This window comes from Tachyglossus aculeatus, chromosome 14 (genome assembly GCF_015852505.1).
Source record: "Tachyglossus aculeatus isolate mTacAcu1 chromosome 14, mTacAcu1.pri, whole genome shotgun sequence".
NCBI classification, from domain to species: domain Eukaryota; kingdom Metazoa; phylum Chordata; class Mammalia; order Monotremata; family Tachyglossidae; genus Tachyglossus; species Tachyglossus aculeatus.
This window is the reverse complement of record NC_052079.1, coordinates 8,779,162-8,804,000: the sequence shown is the minus strand read 5'-3', so window position 1 is coordinate 8,804,000 and position 24,839 is coordinate 8,779,162.

The following is a 24,839-nucleotide window of genomic DNA, read 5'->3' as shown; positions in this document are numbered from 1 at the left end:
CTCTGTACATATGTATACGTACACATATGTACTTCTTTATGTACATATGGATATGTACATAAATGCTATGGGGTCGAGGGCAGGGGTGAATAAAAGGTGCAAATTCATGTGCGAGGGTGATGCAGAAGGGAGTGGGAGAAGAGTGCTCTGCACACAGTAAGCGCTCAGTAAATAGGATTGAAATGCGATTGAGTGAAAGAGGAAATGAGGACCTAGTCAAGGAAGCCTTCTTAGAATTGGCAGGGATCATCTTAGATCACTTTTTGACTACGAAGTGCTCCCCAAAAGCACGTTAACAAGACCTTGGGCTTCTTTTATAGAAGGCAGCGCGTTTGATTCATTGAGCCGGATTCTGTATTAGGAAGGGAGGCATTCTGGGAGAAGCATTAAAACTTTCAGGCCACTAAGTATCCATCTACTGCATTATTGAAATGCATGCACGGTGTAGTTAGCACTTTATCAAATAACTCTCTAGTGGTATTGAAAATGTTAACATTTATCCCAGAGGGCTCAGTTCCTTTCCAAGGAGTGACCAGGACACTGGGTGGAATTGGGCACACTGTTAGTAAGCATTTATTTAGACATCATACTCGCAAAAGTTAAATGTAATCGCCACAGATAAGAAATAAGATTTCCCAAGATTCTAGAGAGGCTGGTGTGGCCATCGTGAAGATGAATCGGTGGAAGCAGAGACATTTTGCTTGGTGGCCCATTGCGGACAGCAGAGCCAGGAGGAATTCACGGCTACCTTTTTTTTCCTTAGGAACATTGCCCTCAGTCTCCCTGCTTCAGTAGGTGGATTACAAATAATAAGCATTTTGGAAAAGCTCGGTTTACCTCCTCATTGATTCATTTGTCATTGCTTCCTTGATTACACTCCCTGGGAGCAGAATATTTGCCTTGTTCTTTCTCTCTAGCTTGTTCAGAGTTCTGTTGGTAGTGTACAATAAAATACTGTTGCCTGCTGTGCCTCCCTTTTAACCCTAAGTCATGTCATCCTTTCAGGAACCGAAGAGTACAGGCCAATGCATCCAAGGTGGAAGTTTCTCTCTGGAAATTTTCAAACCCCAAAATAAATAAAAAAAATGGAAGGGAGGAGGTCTCAATTTGGCATTCAGGCACACTTTGCTTGTAAGAGACTCAAACTAATAGTAGAAAGTAAAATATTTGGACAGAAAGACAATGTGGAGTATTGGCAGTTATTGCACCCAGAGCCGTTCATATTTTCACACCCGTGGTTTTACAAGCCTAATTAGTACTCCTTTCCTGATTACTCTTGGATTTATTACACTTCATTTGGCCCTTTTTCCTGACAAGTTGTTTGCTGACTAGATGCTGGTTAGCCTGAATTTGAATACTCGATTTTTTTTTAAACAGCTCTCCTTCAAGATAGAAAACACGCTTTTTTTCTAATGGAGAATTCTTTTAATCCAATGCCTGGGTGATGGGTGGACTTTCTAAAATATGATTTTCATGTAGGAAGTTGTAAAAACTTAAATGTTAATTTCAGAATTTAATTCCTTCATGAAGGGAGCTAGGAAGCGATTATCCAGAAAATGATTCTCATGGAAACGATTGCCTGCGGTATAGAAGGAATCATTATCTAGAATGTAAGTTCCTTGTGGGCTGGGATTGTGTCTAACAACTCTATTGCACTTTGTATTGTACTTTCCCTAGTGCTCTCTACATAGTAAGCACTCAATAAATGCCACTGATTTGACTGAAGAAAGGAGCAGGATCTGAAAGATAAAAATTATGGAGTTTGGGAGTGCTAATTTATTTATGTATGTATCTGCAATTATGTATACTCTGGAGAAATTAATTGCCTTGGCTCAATATTTGACAATCATTAAACTATAATAGTTGATCCTTAAAGGCAAGGAACCTGCCATCCATTTTTGAAAGCTCCATTCTAAACCATCTATACATACATTTATACATTTATAAATGTACATTTATAAATACATTTGTACATCTGTATAAATGTACATTTGTATAAATACATTTGTACATTTTTAATGTACATTTATACATTTATAAAAGTATTTATATATATATACCTGTATATATGTATATATGTTTGTACATATTTATTACTCTATTTATTTATTTATTTATTTTATTTGTACATATCTATTCTATCTATTTTATTTTGTTAGTATGTTTGGTTTTGTTCTCTGTCTCCCCCCTTTTAGACTGTGAGCCCACTGTTGGGTAGGGACTGTCTCTATATGTTGCCAATTTTTACTTCCCAAGCGCTTAGTACAGTGCTTTGCACATAGTAAGCGCTCAATAAATATGATTGATGATGATGATGATGATGATCTCAAACATTACTAGTGCTAATAGTGTGCAGGAGGCATAAAATGGGCCATTTCAGCTAATACAGATCAGTTTATTGGACAAATGCAGGAGTGAACTCTTCCAACTTCCATTTCGTTGTCTTTCACATTTGAAGAAGACACCACTGACTATTAAATTTACTCATGAACACGTGGGTTGCTGAAAAGGCCAAGGTGGGACGCACAACATGCACACAAAAAGGCTGTCTCTTGTTGCGTTGTCACGTTCAGTGTTTACATGGCCTTTTCCTTCCAATCAAAAAAGTATTTATGGTTAGCCTGATGAAATCCAAAGTTATGCGTGATCCTGCCTATGTCCAACAAACCGGAGTTGAAGGCTGACCCTGAACAGTCAATGGTGTGGTCCTCCCTCGTTGTCCAAAGAATGCAAAGCTAGACAAGGATGAGGAAAAATGAATTAAGAATGCTCATATGGAGAGTGACAGAATGTAGTGCTAACAGGGCATCAGCAGATTTAAGACCTAAAAAGAAAGCATGGTGTTCCACATTCCTTATGACAGTGTGAGCTCAATCTACCCCCAAGGCCACACCTAGCTGCTAAATTTCCTCAAACAGTGATGTCTTGGACCGCAGCCAGGTCCCCAGCATTAAAGCAGTGGTCATCATATATGTATACGTCACAGGGGCGAACATGGGAGAATAATGGTATATGGGGAGCCGAAATGGGAAAACCAACAACTGGTAGGACCGAAGAAGCAATTAAAAGACACTGAGGGCTAGCCTAAAATAAGGTGGCAAAACTGGGGTCAGTTGGGAGACGGTAGAACAAGTCCAATTGTCTGGCAGAGAGCAATTTAAATTGAAGTGATTCAGATGGAATTGAAATGGAAATTTCAGGAAGTCCAAGACACCTGAAGGGAAATGGCACCGGGCATTGTGATAGCAGATGCGACAATTCAGCAAATGGCAATCTTTACACATACATACTGCTTGGAGTGATTGTTGGTCCACATGGATGTGTGTTTGGGGGGTTGTGTGTGTGTAAAATCTTAGGTGGAAAGATTTTCTCTTGTCCTAAACTTTTGCTTCTGGGGAAAAGGAAAAAAAAATCATATTATCTCACCGTAACAATTTCTTTTGGGACCAAGTTATAGACTAATCATAATAGGAAACTCATGAAAAGGGTTGCGTGATCAGGAAGAGCACCATGTTGATAGCCCTGCACTCCTGCTCAGCATAGGAAGACACTGTAATAAATAGCAAACAAATAAAGAAGTGTTCCACTCAGATATTTTCACGCTCTATGCGTCTTTCTTCTATTGTTTCAGGGTCATTTCCATGCAGAGGCTTTTTTATAAACGAGGCTCTCCTGAGCAATGTAGACTCGTGTAGGGAGATGGACAGTACCTGTAAATTCATCATGGAAATCAGTCCAGCAGCATATCCTTCCTAACTAGGCTTTCTGTGAGGTATGCAACATAATACTTCATTTTGATAAACAGTCATGGATTCTGAAAAGAGATGAATATAATTTCTACAAAGTCACCTTGATGCAAATGGCAATTTGGAATGGAAATGGGAGTGCCTCCTTCCCAATCACAATTCCATCATTTTTTCCCCTCAGTCTGATGTGAGACACCTGGGCTAAATTTGATATTAAAAGATAATGAAGTTGTGCCCCCACATGTACATTCTTATGAGATGCCATTTCCCATTGCGATTGATTTCCAATCCTTCCGTGGCCACACTCGCTGTTAAATCACTCCTGAAATAGGCTCCGCCGTAAGAATTTGTGTTGACATTGCATTTCTTCCTGCATGTGCTACAGAAAAACCAAAAAATTATTTTACTGGCTTAAACTTTGTTCTTCAAATAGGCATCAGTTGTTGTCACTGACCACCCACCCCGAGATCATATCCTTCATCGTTACTTTTTGAAGTTGGAAAACCCTTTTCCTCATATCCACTTAAATCTATTTTAATGTAAATATTAACTGGTTCATTTGTTAAAATCTGTTCCAAGGCTGCCTAAAAACAGAATAGGGCAGACTTGCAAAACCAACCATGACATTTTCACAGCATCCATCAGGTTGCCAATCACTGGCCAGGCAGTTGTGGGAAAATAAATGCTACTTTCATGGAGTTCGGCATCTAGGTTAGACCCTGGCAGGTTCTCTGTAAACTCGTTATGGGCAGAGATCAGATCCGCTAATTCTGTTGTATTGTACTATCCCAAGTATTTAATACAGTGCTTGAGCCATTGATTGATGATCGATTGATTCTCTAAGGTTTTTTCAGTCATCTTTACAGCAAAGACTTTAACAATTGATTTCTAGTTTAATATCCAGAAGACCAATAGCATGGTTTTTCTTAGGGAAAAACTTTGGCTGAGAAACTATAATGATGCTTCCATGGTTAACTTGACCCTCAACATCTCTTCCCTTACTTAAACTTCTTATCATTACTTGGGGAAGTAACAAAAGAAAGTTTCAAGAGCTTCGGAGCTTCAGCCATGCTCATGACCTCTACCTCAGAATTAGGGTTGCTTTAGTGGAATAACCAGTAATCAGAAGACTTGGAGAAGCAGTGTGGCTTAGTGGAAAGAGCACGGGTTTGGGAGTCAGAGGGCCTGGGTTCTAATCTCGGCTCCGCCATTTGTCAGCTGTGTGACTTTGGGCAAGCCACTTAACTCCTCTGGGCCTCAGTTACCTCATCTGTAAAATGGGGATTAAGACTGTGAGCCCCACGTGGGACAACCTGATTACCTTGTATCTACCCCAGCGCTGAGAACATTGCTTGGCACACGGTAAGTGCTTAACAAATACCATCATCGTCATCATCATCAAGACTTGGTTCTGTCACATCCTTGCTGTTTGAGCCTGGACCAGGCCCTTAACTTCCCTGTGCCACAGTTTCCTCATCTGTAAAATGGTCTCTTGGATGAGCGCATTATCCAAAATGTGAATCTTGTGGCCAGGTTATTAGCCACACACTATTACTCAAATTCTGAACAGAAATAGTCACTGAACTTACCTGGAAAAAGTGTCATCATCATCTCTGCATTCTTATGCACTCTTCAAATTATAGATTGCTATTAGCCTAACCCTTCAAAGTCCTAGAATTTTCTGAGGGGTAAACTCAGAGTGCTTTTAATTTAAAACCACCTGAAGCATTGCCTCCAACCAAGAAAGACCGGGAACTTTAAAACGAGACATCAACTTGTCTTCCTTGGAAACAGATGATTTTTATTTTTTTTCTTTTCTTTCCTGAAACAGGTTGTCAACAGTAAGACCTGATGAGGGTTTGAAATTAACCTCTGCTCATTAACTCCAAGAGTTTCACTCGAACAGCAATGCTATTTGCTTGTTTTAAACCCAAGTCTGAAATCCATTAAACCACACTCCTTAATAGTTCTCCTTACCACAGGATCAGAGCCCTTAGGATCTGTTCACTTTACAGCCCCATACAAGCTCCTGGCCTTTCTGAAAATCAGCAGCGAACACTTAGGCACCAGGCAAGACCCCGGGGGTGGGGGTGTAGAGCGATGCCTGCAATTCATACACTTAGGAGACTTTCTATCTCAACCACCTGTATATATGTATATCACCTGTATATATGTATATATGGTTGTACATATTTATTACTCTATTTATTTATTTTACTTGTACATATCTATCCTATTTATTTTATTTTGTTAGTATGTTTGGTTTTGTTCTCTGTCTCCCCCTTTTAGACCGTGAGCCCACTGTTGGGTAGGGACTGTCTCTATATGTTGCCAATTTGTACTTCCCAAGCACTTAGTACAGTGCTCTGCACATAGTAAGCGCTCAATAAATACAATTGATGATGATGATGATGATGAACCATCGTTGAGAACCCTAGTCTCACGTAACCTTTAAAGCATTTATGGAAGTGGCCACACTCTCAATTTTGCACTTATCTTTTGATGGGATCCAGCTAACTCCTTTAGACTGTAAGATCGCTGTGGGCAGGGAATGCGTCTGTTTTATATTTTGCGTCTGTGATATTGTTATTTTGGAGTCCGCACACGGTAAGCACTCCACAAACACGATTGATTAAGCACTTAGTACGGTGCTCTGCACAGAGTAAGCGTTCAATAAATGCGATTGAATGAATGATACTCCAACAGACCTCAGCCCTTTTGGTGTTTACTTGCTTCACCTTGTTGATTAGCATCCAACCGCCACCGCCGGAGTCCGTTTTTGAGGATACATTTTTTTTTTTTTCCCGAGCCCAACAAGCTTTGAGGGGTTATGACACGTGATCTATTGTCAGGCTCCAAATCTGAAGCTAAACTACTAAGACATCTCCAGTACTGGCCACGGACGAACCCCCTCGGACTGGCTCTTACTTGCCCGTCCGGCCCGGTGAAGCCATCCGGCTCAGCAGCAGGCCCATCGCTGCCAACTGTGTGACTGGGTGAGTGCTAAATCAAGTCGAGAGTAGGTAAAAGCCAACCCGGGCCTCCAGCACTTAAGCGGCACAAATTGAATTAGCATTCAGCGGAGCGTGTTCAGACGGGGACAGCCTGGGTAATAGAGTATATGACAATCAGAAGGGGAGGCTGCCTTCAAAACAGATGGTTTGGGAAGATGGTGATGCTAAGAGAAAGAATTGAAAACTGCCAGGCGACGGAAGAGCAAATTTAACTACTCAGCCAAGGACATTCTTTTATTAGCCAACCGTGTGGAAAGAACTGTTCCGTTCTGCACTTAGGGATACCGTGCCGTCGGTAGTATCGTCTTCGAGCATGACGAAGAGCTATATTTTTATATGCGATATGAGTAATCGGCTATTCAGGTCTATTTCAAAAGGTTTCGGGAAGAGCTTCTTTTTCTGCTCTCAAGTAGGTAACTCACCATCTACCCCCGCTCTCCTCCCCGCCCCCTCCCAAATCGCCCCCATGGAATAGCTCTTTTAGTGCAAATTGTGGATAATTCAAGTAAAATGCTTTTTTTCAAAACTTGAATTTCCGGACTAATTACATCAATTTCCCATCTCTGGGGTCTGAGAAGAACTCTTGTACTCTTTGCGACTACCCTGTAGAAGAAAGAATTCATATAGATAGGAATATGTATGCGTGGAGTTTCCTTTGACACATAGTTCATCTGATCTCTCTTTTCCCTTCAACATTCTGCCATTGCTTTTTCGTAGATAATCATATACTAGCAGCAGGAAACGGGCTACAAAGCCACCAGGGATATTAAATCTGACATTCCTAAGACTATCTTTAGGCTGTTTAATGGGCTTTAGTTTTCTCTCATCTTGTGCTGTGAGGGGGAAAAAAGAGATCTCTACTAATTCTAAAGGATAAATAACAGTTTATAGCAAGCCAGGAAGCTGCCTTGTTGAGTCTCCACCTGCCTTAGGGTCATAGGACTGGAGGGATCTCGAGAGGTTAATTAGTCCATGCCCCGGCCACATTTTAACATTCCCCAGTGACCTACATTTCTTGTCTTACGCATGAATTGTAGTTAGAAAGTTCTCTCTGGAATCCAACTGGAATCCCTCCTGCTGCGGTTCAAGCAAACAAAGCTCGCTGTGGGCAAGACAGTAAGGACTTCAGTAAGGGAAATGCCTGCTGCAGTACTCTCCTGGAAGTCTTTGAAAGAATCACTGCACGTGTGGTTAGAGGTTCCTCACGTAAGACTTTTTGAGTTGTGGGACTGGAGGGAATGGGTAGAAAGCGGGTTAAGAGGCAGGGAGAGTCAATCAATGCCTACAGGGAGCTTACAGTCTAGAAGGGGGGAATAGCTGATGGTGTTGAAGGCTTTGAGAGAATTGAGAAGCCCCAGGCATCTCTATCTGCCCCAGTTAACTTTCCCTCCTGCAGTCCTTTTGGCTGCCGGACCTAGGAAAATATTAACTGGGACAAGTAAGAGGGTTTCAAACAGACCTTTTCTTTTGGGGGGATGGAAGAGAGTGGAGCAGGGACGGGAAATTGGGCTAGGAAAATGGGAATGTATCCAGGTGAGGACTGCCACAAGGAGCTCCACAACTAATATCTCATTCTGTCATTATTCATTCCTTCATTCATTCAGTCATATTTATTGAGCACTTGCCATGTGCAAAGCACGGTACTAAACCCTTGGGAGATTACAATACAACAGTAAACAAACATTCCCTGCCAACAAGGAGCTTACAGTCTTGGGATAGAAGGGAACATCTCTCTCTGCCGGAGCGCAAAAGGCTGGGCAAGTTTTGCCTCAAGTATTGCACGTTTCCCTGTCCCTGAAGCATCACCCCATTGGCCACTCTAACACTTTAGACACGTTAAATATCTGATTGCTTGTTGTTTATTCATTTGTGGTCACTGTAAGATTGCTTCCTCAGGGGAGCTTACTGATTAGCCAGATATCGCACAGAGGTGCTAGTGGTGTTTCACATCCCTTTCCTAGCTATGGGAGGAAGCTCCATTTGTTATGCTCTTTCTACATTCAGAATGTAATTATTTGGGGCCGTACTGATTCTATATCCAAAGATCGCTTTGAACAGGGCACTTATAGCTTAAGGTTTAAGTTTCAATTTCAACAATTGTGGGAGGCTACTTTTGAATAACAAGATGTGAACTACTGTGCATTTTGCTTTTAACTGCTTTGGATTTGCAACTTAGCTTAGATACCCTATTAACCTCTGGAACAACCAGCAGTCACCTGGAAACAAAAAAAGCCTAGGGTTTCTTGGAGAACAAGCTTTGTGTTTTTTCTTTAGCCCCCCCCCCCCGCCACCTCATTCTTAAGGGTTTAGCAAATTAGTTGCTGTAGTGAAGGAATCCTTTTCAACTTGTTCTTTTTGCCGGTTTTAGCCTTTCTGCTTTCAGACCTGCAACTCAGTGTTTATGTTTTCCAGACTCTGCTACTCACAGACCAAAAACAAGAGTGGCCTGGTAGGAAGCCTAGTGGAACCCAGGAGGCCTGGATTCAAATCCCAGCTCCACCATGGGTCTACTGTGTGACCGTGAGTAAGGCACTTAACCTCTCTGTGTCTCAGTTTCCTCATCTGTAAAAGGGCATTAGTGCTTAGTTCAGTGTTCTGCAAATACTATTGATGGATTGATTGAATTGAATAACACATAAAACCTTCCTATTTCTGAGCAGGAGGAGTTGATTAAACATTTTCATCATGCTATTTATTGAACATCTACTGAATGCAATGCACTGTACTAAGCACTTAGGAAATACAACAGAAGCAGAAGACATAGGTTTTGCCCACAACGAGCTTATACTTCCATGGAGGAGATAGACAGAAATATCCCCAAGCAGGGGAATCAGAATAAATAAAAATGAATGGTTACGTGAATATACATGTGCATATTCATATATGTTTCTCCACCTTCTAGACTGTGAGCCCACTGTTGGGTAGGGACCGTCTCTATATGTTGCCAGCTTGTACTTCCCAAACGCTTAGTACAGTGCTCTGCACACAGTAAATGCTCAATAAATACGATTGATTGATATATATTTATCTATTCACACAATGCTGAGGATGGGCATAAATAAAATGCTTAAAATGTATTATTTAATATTTCCTTTGTTCCAAGATGAAAGATCAGGTGGCTGTCTCACAAAGAGGCCAAAAACCACGGTCAATTGATTAGCCAAGGTGTTTATTGCATTCCGCAGCAGTTCAGCAAGCTGGCAATGAGGTCCTTTCGGTGGAGAGACGGGGCTTTGTCTACTCATTTGGTGAGAGCTTTCTGCTATCCTGACTAAATTAGAATGATCAGTTGCCCAAATAAATTGCTGAGCCACTGATTTCCAGGTGCCAGTCGAGTTGGAGAGGGTCAAGCGGTGGAGAATTCACAATCCTCTTGTTTCTTTTGAATACTATATTTCCTTCCCCGACCAGCAGTGGCCAAGATGTTGTCTTGGTTTAAAGACAACACTTCTTCTGAGAATGAAAGGAAAGACTCAACTGAACTGGAGACTTGGATGATGGTCACAATGGACCTTGACCAAAGCCCACCTGGGCATTATCTCCCAGCGCTTAGTGCAGTGTTTTGCACACAGTAAGCACTTAATAAATGGTATTACCACTACTACTACTACTACTACTACAACTACTGCTACTATTGGATTAGGGGTATACTGAGAGTTGGGTTACAAGTACAACTAACTCAGTGCATTTTGCTCTTACTCCTACTGTGCATATGCAGTCCACAGGGACGGATATTGCTAGAGAATTCAAGGCCCTACTGAGAGCTCACCTCCTCCAGGAGGCCTTCCCAGACTGAGCCCCTTCCTTCCTCTCCCCCTCATCCCCCTCTCCATCCCCCCATCTTACCTCCTTCCCTTCCCCACAGCACCTGTATATATGTATATATGTTTGTACATATTTATTACTCTATTTATTTTACTTGTACATATCTATTCTATTTATTTTATTTTGTTAGTATGTTTGGTTTTGTTCTCTGTCTCCCCCTTTTAGACTGTGAACCCACTGTTGGGTAGGGACTGTCTCTATATGTTGCCAACTTGTACTTCCCAAGTGCTTAGTACAGTGCTTTGCATACAGTAAGCGCTCAATAAATATGATTGATTGATTGCTAGAGAATGAAGAGAGACAGAGGAAGGGGGTGTTGGAGGGTGTTTGGGTTCCATTGCCCACCCTGGAATACATTCAGGGCTTGGGCTCAGAGTTTGGAAATGGGATCCAATTGTCCCTCTCCCCTATGTAGCACATCTCCATCTCCTTCCCAGGGGGTGGTGCAGTGATGTGGGCAGGATGACTGGGTCTTGTTTCCAATCCTAGGGAAAGCTCCCCCTTTGAGGAGAAGGGGCCCAGGAATCTTCTCTCTGGGTATGTAATGAGTTGGAGATCCCGCTGCCAGGGATGAAGAAATCCTGAGCCTGGAGACCATTTCCTGAAGCCCCAGAGCCACCTCCTGAAGCTCACCCGTGTAGCTGGAGGAATTAAGGCAGATTCTGCCTGGAGATGTCTGCCTTGAGGCGCTGGTAGAATCTGGCTCATCGAGTAGAGTTCCACATCTGTGCTGTTGCTTGGGTAGCAGAACTCCAGGGGTTTCTGAGCAGGCAGTCCGCATCCATCGGGCCAGCACCCTCTGCAAGGAGAAGCAGGAGGCCTGGGAGAGAGCCGGCTCAGGGGAGGAGTGGCATTTGACAGGAAAGTACATGGATCTGTCTCTCCGCCGCCAAGTCTCCCTGGCCTGAGAAAGGGGTGGGGCACAGAGTTCAGACAAGACCGCCTCCCTTCCCTGTCCCCAGGACTGGACCCCCTTATCGACCCTTCTGCTTTTCCTTCCTCAAGTTTCCTGGGTCAGCTCTCTATGCTATCCCCCTCCGGCCCCCGGCCCTTTGCTGTCATGGCTTCCCTCACCCCCTGCCCCCTATCATTTAATAATAATATCTTGTTCTTTTACAGCACTTCAGTTTTTTCCAAGTACTTTCACGTCAATTACCTCATTTCATTCTCGCAATATCATTCATCATCATCATCATCATCAATCGTATTTATTGAGCGCTTACTGTGAGCTAGGGAGTGACAGGTGTCATTTCCATTTCGCAGATGAGGAAACTGCCGCTCAGAGAGGTTAAGTGACTTGCCCCGGGTCACACAGTAGGCCAGGGGGCAGAGCTGGCCCTAGAACCCCAGTCTCCTGAGTCCTTGCTTCATATTTATTCCACCAGACCACACTGTATCCCTTCAGGCCTCTGGACTGGTCAAAGAGAAATCAGAGGAGGGCCTTGCTCTTAACTGCTTTCTCCCCCAGGGATTTGTCATTCTTTTCTCCTTTCTCGACAAATGGAAACGTGCCCGCCGACACCGATGTAGCTCCCTCTGGAAAATCACCCAGAGATTTCCCTGAGCACTGGGACCATTACATTTCCTAATGAATATTTTCATTTGAGAATGAAGCACCCGGCGCTTCTCGGTTTAATTGCAAATTGGAAAATAAGCACCAGAGCAGCTTGCTTGCTAGTAAGTGGAGGCTCAGAAAATAAGGGAAATATGCTCAAATATAATTCTGAGTTGTAATTCTCATCTTTAGCGTTCTTGCGATTGACTATATAGAGCAATTTCGCAGTTAAAATGTTCATTGTAGCTTGTTTACTTACACTGACGTCTACTATAAGAGATTGAAAAAGGAGGCACAATTCTTCTGTCCCCTAATCTTAATTGAATGGTTTATGTAGTGCCTTGCGTGTTCTGTCAATAAAGAATACGGAGGATGGGTGGGAGGATGAAATCCAGTTGCCACGGGAAGTGAAGTGACTTGTCCGAGGTCACACAGCAGACAAGTGGTGGAGCTGACTTGCCCAAAGTCACATAGCTGACAAGTGGCGGAGCCAAGATTTGAACCCATGACCTCTGACTCCAAAGCTCATGCTCTTTCCACTGAGCCACACTGCTTCTCTTCCAGAGGTCATAGAAGCCCCATTTTGCTGCCCCCTGCAGCAGTCAGTAGAGCCCTCTGTAATATCTGTAATACGTCCATATCCGTAATTTTTTTATTTATATTAATGTCTGTCTCCCCCTCTAATAGTAATACTAATAATGTTGGTATTTGTTAAGCTCTCACTATGTGCCAAGCACTGTTCTAAGCGCTGGGGGAGATACAAGGTAATCAAGGTTGTCCCATGTGGGGCTCACAGTCTTAATCCCCATTTGACAGATGAGGGAACTGAGGCCCAGAGAAGTGAAATGACTTGCCCACACAGGCACACAGTCACACAGGCTGACAAAGTCACACAGCTGACGAGTGGCGGAGGCGGGATTAGAACACATGACCTCTGACTCCCAAGCCCGGGCTCTTTCCACTGAGCCACGGGGAATGTGTCTGTTTGTTGTTATATTGTCTTCTCACAAGTGCTTAGTACAGTGCTCGGCACACAGTAAGCGTTCAATAAATACGATTGAATGAATGAAGGAATGGAAGCACTCCGTGATGCCCCTTGGTAGCCATTTAAGGCATTGGCAATTTGTTGTCGCCAAATTTCTGAAAGAGGCCATTCCAACCAATCAATCAATCATATTTATTGAGCACTTACTCGTCATCATCATCAATCGTATTTATTGAGTGCTTACTATGTGCAGAGCACTGTACTAAGCGCTTGGGAAGTACAAATTGGCAACATATAGAGACAGTCCCTACCCAGCAGTGGGCTCACAGTCTAAAAGGGGGAGACAGAGATGTGCAGAGCACTGTACTAAGCGCTTGGGAAGTACAAGTTGGCAACATATAGAGACAGTCCCTACCCAACAGTGGGCTCACAGTCAACCAGCCTGACTTCCTTGAAAAACCACCTCCCACCACTACTTGTCAGGTCTCCGAAGTTACTATCATTCACTGCTCTCTAATGTAATACTTGAGCCTGGTGACTCGAACGACGAATGCACAAATTCCTGCTCCAAGGACTTTACCGGCCAGTTTTATGCCAACGTTAAGTGAGTCTTGAAATAACTGTTCAAACCCTGAAGGTCACTGGGGAGGTTGAAGGAGCTTGCAAAAACCTGGGAGATCCTTAGACACAATTAGAAATGAGAGAAGGCGGCAGAGGTCCCAGAAAGCAGATCCAAGTAAATAAGAACATGATTATGAATGAAAAGTGTTTTAAATATTTTTATTTCCTCCACTAGAGTGTAAACACCAAAAGGGAAGGGAATGTGTTCTTATTCTGAACTTCCCATGTTCCGGGTTCAGTGCATGGTACCAAACGGGCACTCAATAAATACTCCTCCTCCTCCTCCTCCTCCTCCTCTTCCTCCTCCTCCTCCTCCTCTTCCTCCTCCTCCTCCTCCTACCTACTAGTACTAGAAAGAAAAAAAGGTTTTGGTTTGAACATCATCATCATCATCATCAATCGTATTTATTGAGCACTTACTGTGTGCAGAGCACTGTACTAAGCACTTGGGAAGTACAAATTGGCAACATATAGGGACAGTCCCTACCCAACAGTGGGCTCACAGTCTAAAAGGGGGAGACAGAGAACAAAACCAAACATACTAACAAAATGAAATAAATAGAATAGATATGTAAAGTAAAATAAATTAATAAATAGAGTAATAAATATGTACAAACATATATACATATATACAAGTGCTGTGGGGAAGGGAAGGAGGTAAGATGGGGGGATGGGGAGGGGGACGAGAGGGAGAGGAAGGAAGGGGCTCAGTCTGGGAAGGCCTCCTGGAGGAGGTGAGCTCTCAGCAGGGCCTTGAAGGGAGGAAGAGAGCTAGCTTGGTGGATGGGCAGAGGGATTGGGGGCATTCCAGGCCCGGGGGATGACGTGGGCGGGGGGTCGATGGTGGGACAGGCGAGAATGAGGGACGGTGAGGAGATTAGCAGCAGAGGAGCGGAGGGTGCGGGCTGGGCTGGAGAAGGACAGAAGGGAGGTGAGGTGGTGGGGGGACGAGGTGATGAACATAGACCTGGGCTGGTGCTTGGCTTATTTCTAATGGATTTCTTCAGCCGTCTATTGCTGGGAACTGCCGTCTTTCTGTAGAAGACCAATTCCTTTGTCCTATCTTTTATCAAGTGTCCTATAGCCAACTAGTCTGATCTCCTGATAGCCCAAAGAAAGGAGACAAAATGTGATGTGGCTCTGAAAAGCCTTGTCTGATGAGAACTTTCAGCAGGGAAATATCCTTTCTGTTGGGGCTGGATGGGGAAGGGATTGACTGAATTTCCACCTTCTACAACATCTCCATTATTAGTTTTATTATTATTATTATATTTGTTAGGCTCTTACTATGGGCCTAAGTACTAAGCACTAGGGTGGATATAAGCAAATCGGGTTGGACACAGTCCCTGTCCCATGTGGGGCCCACAGTCTCAATCCCCATTTCACAGATGAGGGAACTGAGGCCCAGAGAAGTGAAGTGACTTACCCAAGGTCACACAGCAGACAAGTGGCGGAGCTGGGATTCGAACCCACAACCTTAAGACACCCAGGCCCATGCTCTCTCCATTCTACCATGCTGCTTTCCGCTTCTGCTTCCATTAGAGACATTTCTTTTTTCAGTTCCTGGAAGCCAACTCTTGTTATCTTCTAATGTAATTTTACATCATTCCTTTAGATTTTTGTGGTGCTAGGTTAGGTGATTATTCTGAAGCACTCCAAAAATCTTGCCTGGCTCGAGCATCCTTGGCTCAAAGCATGTGTCAGTACAGTTGCAGAAAAATACTCTGTTCAGTTTTCAAAGAATCTCTTCAGAAAGGCACTCCAAGCTGCCCAAGAGGCCCTTTTCACACCTACCACTTTAGAGAGTGCAGTGCGTCGGCAGCTCAGCGTTCAACTCATCGCACCATCGGAGATTTGTGCAGCCAAACAAGATGGCAGAGGAAAAGGTGGACTGTAGCCAGCTAAAATAACTCCAGGTTTGAAATGAATCACCAAAGCTGCGGAGAGCAACATGCAGTCAGAGCATGAGGAAAGATTCACAGTCTAGAAAAAAATAAATCCTTTTTTTAATGGTATCTGTAAAGCGCTTATTATGTGCCAAGCACTGGGGTAAATAAAAGATAATCAGGTTGAACAACAGTTCCTGTCCCACATAGTGGTCACAGTCTTAATCCCCATTTTATAGATGAAGTGACTGAGGCATAGAGACATTAAGTGACTTGCCCAAGATCACACAGCAGATAAGCGATGGAGTTGGGATTCGAACTGGGGTTATTGGCCTGACTAGGGGAGAGGAGGAAGTATAGTTAAGAGCAAGCAGCACTGGCTCGGGAGAAGGATGGGATGCCCAGATCCTGACCTTCTCCTCAATACTGGAGAAGTAGTATGGCCTAGTGGAAAGAACGCAGCCCTGGGAATCAGGGGACCTGGATTATAATCCTGGCTCTGCCAATTGCCTGCTTGTCATCATCATCATCAATTGTATTTATTGAGCGCTTACTATGTGCAGAGCACTGTACTAAGCGCTTGGGAAGTACAAATTGGCAACATATAGAGACAGTCCCTACCCAACAGTGGGCTCACAGTCTAAAAGGGGGAGATGGAGAACTAAACCAAACATACTAACAAAATAAAATAAATAGGATAGGTAGGTACAAGTAAAATAAAAAGTAATAAATCTGTACAAACATATATCCATATATACAGGTGCTGTGGGGAAGGGAAGGAGGTAAGATGGGGGGATGGAGAGGGGGACGAGGGGGAGAGGAAGGAGGGGGCTCGGTGTGGGAAGGCCTCCTGGAGGAGGGGAGCTCTCAGTAGGGCCTTGAAGGGAGGAAGAGAGCTAGCTTGGCGGATGATCACCTGGTCACCCGGTAACCTCCCCAGCGCTTAGAACAGTGCTTTGCACATAGTAAGCGCTTAATAAATGCCATTATTACTATTATTATGTAGGTTAAGCGCTTAACAAATACCATCGCTGTCGTTATTATTATTATTCCTCGTGCTCCTGAAACCAGCACGCTTCAGCCATGAGCAAGTCACTCCACTTCATGGTGCATCAGCTTCCTCATCTGTAAAATGGGGATTCAATCTCTTTTCTCCCTCTCCGTTAGACTGTGACTCCCATGTGGGACCGTGGAGTGTGTCTGATCTGATCACATTGTGTTTATCCTACTGCTTGACTGCATTCCCTGGGCTCCTCCAGCTTTTCCTGGACTCCGTTCCCTCCGTCAGTTCTCTACCTCACGGGTGCTTCACTCTGGCGTCAGATGTGGTGGGGATCAGGGAGACGAAGAGGAGGGGGTCGGGGGCTGGAGGAGGGAAGCCAACATTATTGACAACCAGCAACTTCCATTCCCAGGATGCTGGGTGATAAAGCTTTCATGTAGATTTTTATTTCTCCCCTCAGTTGCCATTACTATCATCCTCCCCATTTCTCAAGCCTGAAACCTTGGCATTTTCCTTGATTCCTCCCTATTTCTCAACCCCGTATTCAGTCATTTGCCAATTCCTGTTGGTTCTTCCTCTTCAACATTTCTTTATACTCTATTTCTTCCTCCTTTCCTGTAGTTTATTTTAGTGTCGGTCTCCCTGATAGCGTGTAGGCTTTCTGAAGGCAGGGATTCTTCCTACGAATTCAGTTGTACTCTCCCAAGCACTTAGTTCAGTGCTCTGCATATGGTAGCTGCTCTATAGGTACTACTACTAATAATAATGGCATTTATTAAGCGCTTACTATGTGCAAAGCACTGTTCTAAGCACTGGGGAGGTTACAAGGTGATCAGGTTGTCCCACGGGGGCTCACAGTCTTCATCCCCATTTTACATATGAGGTAACTGAGGCACAGAGAAGTTAAGTGACTTGCCCAAAGTCACACAGCTGACAACTGGTGGAGCCGGGATTTGAACCCATGACCTCTGACTCCAAAGCCCGTGCTCTTTCCACCGAGCCACGCTGCTTCTCTAGTGATTGATTGGTTTATTGAACCACGAGTGTTTGAGAAGTCTGAGAAGCAGCTTGGCTTAGTGGATAGAGCATGGGCCTAGGAGTTAGAAGGACCTGGGTTCTAATCTCAGCTCTGTCACTGGCTGTGTGACCTTGGGCAAGTCACTTTACTTCACTGGGCCTCAGTTACCTCATCTGTAAAATGGGGATGAAGAATGTGAGTCCCAGGTGGGATGGGGACTGTGTCCTACCTGATTTGCCTGTATCCACCCCAGTGCTTAATACAGTGCCTGGCACAAAGTAAGCGCTTAACAAATACAGTAATAATAATAGTAATGATAGTGTTGTCCTATTGCAAAGTTGAGGATATTTCGGTTTTTACCCAGATGTGTTCCTTTGGCCTTAAAATGTGCTTTTTGAGAATAGATTGCTGTTTACATTTGGGATGGATCCAATTTTTGTATTTATGCAGTTTCAATTTTTTAGTAATAATAGTAAGTGTGGTGTCTGTTAAAGTGCTTTCTCTGTGCAAAGCAATGTACTGAATGCTACAGTAGATATAAAATAATCTGGTCAGTCTCAATCCCTGACTTTCATAGACTAAGTAGAAGAGAGAACAACTGTTGAATCCACATTTTAGAGATGAGGAAACTGAAGCACAGAGAAGTTAAATGACATGCCTGAAGTCGCCCATCAGGCAAGTGGCAGAGCTGTACTCTCCTAAGCGCTTAGTGCAGTGCTTTGCACACTGTAAGAGCTCAATAAACACGATTGATTGATGAGGAGACTGAAACACAGAGAAGTTAAGTGACTGCCCAAGGTCCCCTGTAGGCAAGTAGCAGACCTTTAGACTCCCAAGTGCTTAGTGCATTGTTCTGCACAAAGCAAACTCTCAATAAATACGATTGATTGATTGATTGATTAGATGATTGATTGATGAGGAGACAAACACAGAGAAGTTAAGTGACTGCCCAAGGTCCCCTGTAGGCAAGTAGCAGACCTTTAGACTCCCAAGTACATTGCTCTGCACAAAGCAAACTCTCAATAAATATGATTGATTGATTGATTGATTGATTAGAACTCTTGTCCTCTAACTCCCAGACCTGGGCTCTTTCCTCCAGACCATGCTGCTTCTTGAAACAGGTAACTCAGTAGTTTCCTACTAAAGAAACAAAAAGGTGATAGAACAGTCCTCTTCTAGGTATGGAATTAGAATTCATGTGTGTGTGTTCATTTGATTAGAACTCCGATTCCTATCTGCTTGAATGCAGAGGTCTTTTGGTTAATCAAAGAAAGGGGGCTCTCCAAAGAAAGGGGGCTCTTCTTTAGGGGGCAACTAAGGTCTATTATAGGACGCTTCCCTTCTGACCTTTTCTAACTGAAATACACTTACAAAGCAGAAACACAAGAAATTAATTTGTACATCAGACATAAAGAATGAATGTATCCACATATCCTTGCAAGGCTTTGCTATATACAGTCTTTTTCTTTCCCCTTTCATGCCACTGCTTCTCATAAGGCTGCATATTCAAACAGGTAACCTTTGTCATTTTCTGTATTTTGCAAGGGCATTTACACAGCAGGAGGATGAATATATTTTTTTTTCCTCACTAAGGACTTAAATTCAAAATAGTTCTGGGCTTCCTGTGGTACTGAGTCCATTTCTGGGCCCAGTAGCCACATCTCTATATTTTTATTCCCCGCCAAATTTCCACTGCAGTCACAAGAACAGCATTTGAATCTGCAGCTGGTTGTCAAAGTGTTTCTAAATGTCAAACTTTCTTCCCTATATTCACTGAGATAACTACCTCTCTTTATGACTCATGAAAATGACAGATTAAACCGTGAATATAGTTGTCTACTTTTAGGGAAGAGAATACCCCTGATGACATCAAGTCAAAATTAGTGTAAATTTCATTAATCATCATCAGGGATGGTTAAAGGAACATTTGGAACAGGTGATAAAGATTCTCCATTAAAAAAACTTGTTTTGACCAACCTAGTAAACTTTTCAGTAAAAAATGATTTCCTCCCCGTTCTTTTTTTAACTCCTAAAAACTGCTCTCCCTGCTAAAGTAGCAAAACCTCAGATTGTGACCTTGCAATTAGTTTGTTCATTTCACAACTGGTTCCTAACTCTTAATTATGCCTATCCAACGTCCCAGGATTTCTCTAAGACAAACTATATAATTGTGGTATTTGTTAAGCATTTCCTACATGCCAGGCACTGTTCTAAGGGCTGGGGTAGTAGATACAGGGTAATCAGGTTGGACACAAACTCTGTCCCACATGGGCTCATAGTCTTAATCCCCATTTTACAGATGAGATAACCGAGGCACGGAAAAGTGAAGTGACTTGTCCAAGGTCTCACAGCCGAAAAGTGGAAGAGTCAAGACTAGAACCCTTCAACTGGAGTTGAAGGTCTCCTTTTCTAATCCTGGCTCCGCCACTTGTCTGCTGTGTGACCTTGGGCAAGCCACGTAACTTCTCTGGGCCTCAGTCACCTCATCTTTAAAATGGGGATCAAGACTGTGAGCCCCACGTGGGACAATCTGATTGCCTTGCATTTCCCTCAGCACTTAGAATGGTGCTTGGCACATAGTAAGCGCTTAGCAAGCATCATAATAATTATTATTATAATAATTATTTTTATTCTCCTTAACCCCATGCCTGTGTCTGTCTCAGTAACATAGGACTGTTACATCCTACCACTGCTACCAATGCTGCCACACTTGAGAATGCATTGAGGGGTCTGGAAGTTGGAGTGAGGATATTCTTTCAATCCACTGAGGGAAACCTCAGTCAATGAATAGTATTTCTTGAACTCTTAGTCTGGGTAGAGCACTGTACTAAGGGCTTAGCAGAGTACAGTAGAGCAAGTAGACATATTCTCTGCTCTCAAGGAGTTTACAGTCTACCAGCAGAGACAGTAAATTGTAAAAAAAAATTACATATAAGAGAACCAACCAAGACAAAAGAAATACACATAAACGTGATACTTGTCGTCAGTTTGAACACAGTCCCCACCCCACACGGGCCTCACAGTCTGAGAGAACAGGTATTCCATCTCCCACGTACAGATTAGAAAATTGAGGCCCAGAGAAGTTAAGTGTCTTGCCCAAGCTCACACAGCAGGCAAGTGGCAGAGCTGGGATTAGAACCCAGATCAAAACAAATGCTCTGGGAAACCTGAGAGGACCAAACCTGAGGTGATCCTTCTGTGAGAAGTGATATCGACCTCCCTTGAATCAGAAACTAATGCACACCTTGTTTTTGACAAAAACCTAGGACACCCTCTTCCATATGGCAGTTATCTCTAGATGGTAAATCGTTCGATATTTTCACCTAATAATAATAATAATAATAATAATGGCATTTATTAAGCGCTTACTATGTGCAAAGCACTGTTCTAAGCGCTGGGGAGTTTACAAGGTGATTAGGTTGTCCCACGTGGGGCTCACAGTCTTAATCCCCATTTTACAGATGAGGTAACTGAGGCCCAGAGAAGTGAAGTGACTTGCCCAAAGTCACACAGCTGACAAGTGGCAGAGCCAGGATTTGAACCCATGACCTCTGACTCCAAAGCCCGGGCTCTTTCCACTGAGCCACGCTGCTTCTCTTAATGAAGCATTAAGCATTAATGAATTAATGAAGCATTAATGAAGCATTAATTCTCTTAATGAATTCTCTTAATGAACCTAATGAAAGGCAAAGATTCAGACTTTAACTCCTTTCTCTCTAGGTGATCTCTGGCTATCACCAGCACCACTTTCACACTCCAGAACCACCGCACACTGCAGGAAGAGTCACTCTTCAGACTGGACCGTCACAGGAAAAAGAAATCTGGCTTTTGCAAAGTCAGACTTATAAATGGTAAGAGAAACTACTGGTGCAGATTGCCTCGTTGGTACATTGAAAAAAGAGTCTAAAATATCTCTTCCCATTAAGAAGCATACAGCTTCAGGATTGTTCCTTTAAAAGGACAGCTCTGTCCTGTGCAGATAGCCCAGGTGCCATTGTGATTTTATGAGGATTTTTTTTTTACAAGAGCCATTTTTCAGGGAATTATCTGAAACTTCACCCTTTCTAAGTAACAATGTGGAAGTTGAGGAAACTGTTTTGAGACATAGAAAAGGGAAGAAAAAGGGTCTTGCAGCAGAAATGGGTAGAAAATCTCCCCTTGCAAGTTTCACCTTTAAGGCAGATCAAAAAATACATCACTTCACGGCTTGACATTTATTTAAAATTAAATTCCTAAACTGAATATAAAACCGACTCAAACACATTTTTGGCCATTTGTCCCAACGAGTTATCAGTACCACTAGTGAGTCAGTATCAAAATTAAACTCTGTATATGTTATTAAATCTTAATTTTGTAACCCTAATTGGGGTATTTATGTAATGCCACCCCGAACATCATAAAACATTCTTAAGTCTTGTGATTTTATTCAACCTGGCTTCAACAAAGATTCTATAGGCCAAAGGGGAAAAAAATCCTAAATATCCTTTATCCCGGCAAAATCTTGAAAAAGTGCTTTTAAATATAGAGCTCTCGTTGTCAATATTTGGGCAATTTCTATCTGAACTTCGCCATTGCTTAGTATGAGAAGAGTAGTAAAGGTTTTTCCAGGCTTCCTCTTTAGCGTGTACTCCTCCACGGCGTGGACAGTGTCTTGGGAATTCATCAAAGGGCCCAAACATCCTACTGAAGACCAAACCACTGGAGGATGAGGTTGCAGGCAGGACAAGAAATTCCATCCACCTTTACCAACCCAGCTGACGATTTGGTGTTTCTGATCTGCTGCCTCCCAGCCTGGCTGGTCGCCATGCTTGTCAATCAATCAATCGTATTTATTGAGCGCTTACTGTGTGCAGAGCACTGTACTAAGCGCTTGGGAAGTACAAGTCAGTTAAACTGTGGACCTCCTGTGGGCCAGAGACTATAGCCCTCTCTGGGCACCTTTCCCCAGCATTTGGCACAAGTGCAAAGCGAGTGCCTAAAACATACCAGTGATATTAATCTGCACAAATACAGGTATGCGAATGTCTGTGTGAGTAGTTACATGTGTATACAGGATTTTGGCTGAGGGAATGAGGAAACAGCCTGAATTTGGGGCGGTGAGTGTGTGTGTGTGTGAATGTGGATGTACTTTGGCCGTGGCGGGGGGACTGATTACTGGGTGTTTTTTCCACTTGAGATAGAGGGAGGCAACCAGATCAACAGTTTGACTTGAATGCCTTAACGATGACATAAAAAATGGATAAGGGCACCACAGCAGAGAGCTGTGGCTGAGATATTCTGCCCCATATGACCCCAGACTTCACCCCAAACTGCGATTGGCCATTTTTTTTTAATGGCATTTGTTAAGTGCTTAATATGTGTCAAAGACTGTGTCTACACTGGGGTAAGTACAAGTTTATGAGGTTGGACACAGTCCCTGTCCCACACAGGGCTCTCAGTCTAAGTAGGAGGGAGAACAGGTATTTCATCCCCGTTTTACAGATGAGGTAACTGAAGCACAGAGAAGGGAAGTGACTTGTTCAAGGTCACGCAGGAGAAAAGTGGCGGAGGTGGAACCAGAACTCAGGTCTTTCCGACTCTCAGGCCCGGGCTACAGGGGGACTGGTCAAGAGACACTACCGGTTTCGAAGCTCTCCAGGGGCCGGGATCGTACCTACCAACTCTATTGAACAGCGTGCCCTGCATACGGTAAGCGTTCAACAAAGAGCACTGACGGATTGATTGGAAATGCCCCAGCAGCCACGTCACTTCTACTGGGAGAAGTCCACCACCTGTCCTTCGGGCGGTGGGTTAACGAGATTATAAATGGGTACCTTGGTCACAGGTATCTCCTAACGCTTCAACTGTAGCTACGACAGGCTGCCAGTTCTGGCGGATTTATTCACAGACAGTCGTCTTCTCCGCCCACCACCGAGCTTAATCTCATGGGTGGGAGGAGAGCGACTCAGCCGCGGAAACACCAGGGTTAAACTGATGAAAACTGGAGAGACCAAAATCCAAAAGGGGAAGGGAGCGAAGCTTCAACCATGCTGCTAAATCCCCAGGCAATTTCTCTGTGAGAGTTGAGAAGTGAGAGTTTTCTCTCATTAGCCAAAGCAAACAGTATGCCCTATTTGAATTATCGTGAATTCCCAATTAGTGGGATCTGATTTAATGAGGTTTTACTCCATCAACCTGGTTGTTCTATCACACAATTTAAAAAGAATCTTTGCAGGGGAATCACATATTTGCCTAGTGGCCTCCAGATGGAAGTGGTGTCTTAAAAAAAGAGCTCTTGAATAACCTTTTTGGTGATGTGGAGTCGGTTCTAACTGCAGCTTCTATTTTATTTTCTTTAAACAGTCCTCCAGAGTCTTGCCCTGTCCTTTGCCACAAAATGCCCTCTTGAAGGGGAGTGGAATCATGTAGGAATAGCAACAAGAGCCTGCTTTGGGGCTGGTTATACTGAGAAACAAATTCAAGGTTATTACTCTATTTATTTATTTATTTTACTTGTACATATCTATTCTATTTATTTTATTTTGTTAGTATGTTTGGTTTTGTTCTCTGTCTCCCCCTTTTAGACTGTGAGCCCACTGTTGGGTAGGGACTGTCTCTATATGTTGCCAACTTGTACTTCCCAAGCGCTTAGTACAGTGCTCTGCACAGAGTAAGCGCTCAATAAATATGATTGATTGATTGATTGATGGGAGTTTGACCAGTATTTGCTTGGAAAATTGTGTCTTCCGCCATGTGACTAAAGAGAACAAGTACAGCTGTTCTGAGTCCCTTGTTCTTTCTTGAATCTTGTTTACATTTTCAATATGAATCATGAATCTAAATGATCTCAATTCCTCTAATGTCTCCAGCTCAGGAAAAGGAAGACACGGGGCTGAGAGCCATCCCTCTTCCTCCTCTTTTCCCCCTCCCCACCACACAACTTGTGTGAACTGCTTTCATTCCATTTCTTCAACTTGGGGAAGCTTTGGGGTTCTTGAACCAGGAAGAAGAGGGACTTGCATGATCACACCTCCTCTGATTCTGCCCTTCTCTGTATGCAGTCGCCGTTTCTTCAGCCACTTTTTATTTTTGTCCTTGTTGTTTAACATTTATTGAACACCAGGAGGTGTTAAGATTTTATTGCACTTCTACTTAGTGTCAATTCTGTCTTTTTTCAAGTATTTCACAGTGCAGCAATTTTCCTCTA